Here is a 5,320-nt window from a genome sequence, read left to right on the forward strand (position 1 = left end):
TGTTTCTGACATGTACTTGAAAGTTTTCTAAGATTATATGTTGCAAAGAAGGGACTAATCTGTGTTGGTAGAGTTTCCTTATGTAGGAGATCCTATTCCAGTGAAATTACTGGTCCATGCTTCTATTACAACCATTCTGTGAATGGTTCACATTCACAGAAATGTGAACCAGATGATATTAGGGCTAGGGGGATTTAGAAATGGTTAACTCAAAAAACAGTTATCATTGGTTCCATGCCAACCTCAAAGAGGTCATCTAATTGAGTGCCCCAGGAATGTATGACTGGCCCTTGATTTTGACTTTGAGGGCATTTTTTCCAGTATCTCTTTATCCAGAGATAGAAACTGAAGCTTAAAATAAGTGATTTATTCAAAGTAACACCACTAGATAAATGGCAGGGATGAGCCTCAAACTTCAATTTTTGGACTTCAAAATTCAACATTTTTTCATTCTACCATGGTGCCTCTCTCATTCTGTCCCCTCCCCCAAAAAGATTTAACTAAAAGCATAAATGGTTGTGCTTATTAAATTTGCATAGAAACACAAAGGATTAGATAACATAATAAATGTGAAATTAAAATCCAGATAATCTTAAAAGACATCCAATAATACCATCTCTGAGAAGTCACAAAGATGTTTCACTGAAAACAGCATAAGTATCTATTATCCAAGAGAAGTATAACAAGAGAAAGAGGTTGGCTGGTCATATACAAAGAAGGGCTTATGATGATAACAGCTAACATTTATATTGTGCTTACTATGTCTTAAGCAATTTTCTAAGCACTTTACAACTATGATCTTGTTTGGTCTTCAAAACAATCCTGGGAGGTAAATGCTATTATTATCCCCAATCTACAGATGAGGAAGCCAAAATTAAATCATTTGCTCAAGTTCACACAACTAGTAAGTAGGGCTAAGACTGATTTTAAACTTAGGCTTTCCTGATTTCAGGCCCAGCACGCCATATAACTGCACCACTTAGAACTAGATATCTGTAAGGTCCTTTCAATGTTTAAATGTGAGTGAGGAAGTGATAGCCCTTGTTACTCTGCCTTTCTTCAGGCCATTGAGGCATTAATGTGATGGGTCCTGAAAACCATCTTTGAGAAAAAACTATGAAAGTTAGAAGTGTTCAGAGGAGGTGACCAAGCTGGCATGGTTCTCCAGGTCAGGCCACAATTTTGGCTGAAGAAACTATAGCTATTTAGACTAAAGAGGAGAATAGATTAATTGACTGCAAGTGGAAGAGGGAAGGAACAAGTATTTATTAAGTGCCTACTAGGTGTCAGTCACTGATGTAAGTAAGTACTTTACAAGTATTATCTCATTTGATCTTCAAAGCAACCCTAGAAAGTGGATGCTATTATTATCCTCATTTTCCACTGGGGGAAACTGAGGCAGACAGAAGTTATTGCCCAGGGTCACATATCTAGTAATTGTCTGAGGCTGGATTTGATCTCAGGTTCATTGTGCTCTATACACGAGGCCTACAGGCCTAAATATTTGAAATCTAATCATGTGAGAGAAGGATTAGATTTCATCATTCAACTGGAAGTAATCTTTCTAAAGTTACATGGGGAGATTTTTGAGTTTTAATTTTTATTAATAAAAAATGTTATTTACATCCAGAGAAATAATTGATTGTGTCTGAATACAGATTGAAGCTTTTTTTTTTTTTTTTTTTGCTGAGGCAATTGGGGTTAAGTGACTTGCCCAGGGTCACACAGCTTGGAAGTATAAAGTGTCTGAGATCAAATTTGAACTCAGGTCCTGACTTCAGGGCTGGTGCTCTATCCACTGTGCCACCTAGCTGCCCTGAAGCACATTTTTTTAACTTTTAATTTTTCTTGAGAGGTTTTTTCTTTTGAGGGGGAGGGATCTATGCTTTCTTTTGCAACATGACTTTTATAGAAATGTTTTGCATAACTTCACATATGCCTTCTCAATGGGGGCAAGGAAGGATTAGAGCTGGAGGAAGGGAGAGAGTGTGGAACTCAAAGTTTTAAAAACAAATGTAAGATATTTGTTTTACATGTAACTGGGGAAAATAAAATATATCAAAAAAAAGTTTTATTGATATATTTTGTTCTCTCATTTCCTTAATTTCCAAATATAGCTCTCCATCTCCTGCCCAGGGAGTCATCAGTTGTAACAAAGAATAAAAAAGAGAAGGAAAACCAATTCTTTAAAAATTAAGCAACTCCAGTTCTAACAGACTAGAGATAGAGAGAGTGATCTTCATCCAGAAAGAGGATTGTGGGGACTGAATGTGGATCACAACATAGTATTTTCACCTTTTGTTGTTATTTGCTTGTTTTTTTCTTCTCATTTTTTCCCTTTTTGATCTGATTTTTCTCATGCATCATGATAAATGTGGAAATATATATAGAAGAATTAAACATGTTTAATGTATATTGGATTACTTGCTGTCTAGGGGAGGGGATAGAGGGAAGACAGGCAGAAAAATCTGGAACACAAAGTTTTGCAAGAGTCAATGTTGAAAACTATCTTTGCATGTATTTTGAAAATAAAAAGCTATTATTTAAAAATAAAAGAATGTTTTAAAAATAAATAAATAATCAAAGAAAAAAGAAGAAATAAAATCAAGCAGTTGAATATAACTGAATGTAGTGTTCCATATTCATAGCCCTCCACTCCTGCAAAAAAGATAGAGATAAATTTTCTCATCTCATCATCAAGGAAAATCTTGGTCATTACAATTCAATTGTGTTCAGTTTCAGACTTTTTTTCCTTTAACTTTACTTTGTGGTAGTTATTGTGTATGTTGTTTTTCTGGTTCTCTTTACTTCATTTTCCATCAGTCTTCCCATGGATCTTTGCATTTTTTTTTTGTTTGTTTTTTACAAAGCAGTAACATTTCATTAATTCATTACCATAATTTGTTTAATCATTTTGTAATTGTGATGGGAATTTATTTTTTAGTCTTTTGGTACTACAGAAAATATGTAATGGCATTGATCTTTCTATATTTGGGTGTGATGAGCCAATGATCTCTCAATTGACAAATCTAATGCCTTTTCTCAATTTCCATCTTTCTTGAACTTTTTAAATAGTATTTAACTCTGCAAAAGGCAGTAAGATGGAATGGTGGAGAGATCACTGCACCTGGAGTTAGGAAGACCTGATTTCAGTTGAAATACAGCCTCTGATAGAGAGGATGTGGGACCCTGCACAAATCACTTATTCTCAGTTTCCTCATCTGTAAAATGGATATAATGATAGCACCTACTTTGAAGGGATGTTAAGGGATTAAATGAGGTAATATAGTAAAGGACTTTGCAAACGTAAATGCTGGTTATTTTTATTAACCCCCCCCCCCGCCCCCCTCTCTCCTCTGGGGCTTTATTACACTGCTTTTTCTTGGTTCTGCTATCTGACCCATCCCTCTCAGGTTCCTCTGTCCTACTCTAACTGTGGAAGTTCCCCAAAGCTTTGTTCTGTATCCTTTTTCTACTTTCTCGTTCTCATTGATCTCATCATCTTCTGTGAGTTCAATTATTGTCTCTACACAGATGACTCTGTGATTTCTCTGAGGCCTCTCTCCTGAGCTATATAGTTCACTATATCCACCTGGATGTCTCGACCATCTGTGTACAATGTAGCTTGTACAAAGTTCATTATCTTTCCTTCTATGCCTAATATTCTTCTGAGCTTCCTCTTTTCTGTAGAGGGCACCATCCCACTTCCAGTCACCTATGCTAGAATCCTTGATTTCTCTGGGCTTCCAATTCTTGGTGATTCTATCTCAACAACATTCTACAAATCCATCCTTTTTTGTCCTATCACATGATCACCATCCATGCTGTTAATATTAATAATTATCACAATGTTAAGCATTTTATAAATACCTCATTTTATCTTCACAACAAACTTGGGAGCAGGTGCTATTATTATCCTTGTTTTTACAGGTGTGGAAACAAGGAAGGCAGGGGTTAGATGATGTCCCTGATTTGTCTTCCTGACTCAAGTTTTCCCCACCTCACATTTATCTTCCACATTGCTTCAAAGTGACATTCATACAGCACAAGTCTGACTCACTCTTCAGGAAGCTCCAGTGGCTCTCTATAACCCCTAGGATCAAATACGAGTTTCTCTGGGTAGCATTTATTTTCTAAGTGTGGTCAGTTTTACTCCCTCTCATGTACTCTCCAGTCTAGCTAAACTGGCCCCCTTGCTGCTCTTTTTCACATAGGACATTGTGTGCTTTCACTGGCTGTTTCCCAGGTCTGGAAGACACTCCCTATTTACCTTGACCTTTTAAGACCTCTAACTTCCTTCAAAGTCAACTGAAATATCGTCTGCTATATGAGACCTTTCCTTCAGTTTCTAATGTCTTTCCTCATCTTCTCCCTAAATTACTTTGCATTTTATAAATGTATATATGTGTATAAATATGTATATAAGCTTGTATGTAAAAATGCACATATTTACATAAATATCTACATTGTTTCTTCCCAATTGGCTCCTTGAAGTTGGGAAAAAGTTTTATTTTCTTGTGTTTGAATCCCCAGGGCACTTAATAAAATAAAATGTTGATTGATAAGATTATTTGATTGGTCCCAGGGAAAAGGAAAAAATTATAAAGAGGCAGATTTTAGCTTGATGTAAAGAAAAAAATAAATAACATTGCTATGGCTCATTCATTTCAGTCATTTCCAACTCATTTGGATTTTTTTTTTTTTCTTTCTTTTTCCCCTGAGGCAACTGAGGTTAAGTGACTTGCTCAGGATCTCAGAGCCAGTAAATATCAAGCTTCTGAGACCAGATTTGAACTCCTGATTCCAGGGCCAGAAAGTTATCCACTCTGCCATCTACCTGCTCCATTTGGGGTTTTCTCAACAAATATATTAAAGGATTTGCAGTTTCCTCCCCCAGTTCATTTTACAAATGAAGAAACTAGTCAAACAGTGTTAAATAATTTTTCCAGGGTCACATAGCTAGTAAATGTCTGAGGCCAGATTTGAATTCACAACAGGAACCTTCCTGATTCTAGGCCCGGCACTCTCTCTACTGCATCTGCCCCCCAAATAATTAGGGCTATTTAATTTTCCTAATACTTAGAGCTATTCAAAAATGAAATGGACCATCTCAGGGAATAATGGTTTTCTTTTGACCAGAGGTCTTCAAACAGTCTGAACAGAAATTTATAGAGGATATTTTTGTTTCTGTGTAGGATGGACTTGACCCCTGAGGTCCCTGAGGGCTCAAATGCTGTGATTTTATGACCTCAGCCTTTGCATGAGACTATCATACTGACCTCACAAAGGGAGATGAGGTAAACTGTTTCCCTGGGCATTT

Source organism: Sarcophilus harrisii, chromosome 1 (assembly GCF_902635505.1).
Source record: "Sarcophilus harrisii chromosome 1, mSarHar1.11, whole genome shotgun sequence".
NCBI classification, from domain to species: domain Eukaryota; kingdom Metazoa; phylum Chordata; class Mammalia; order Dasyuromorphia; family Dasyuridae; genus Sarcophilus; species Sarcophilus harrisii.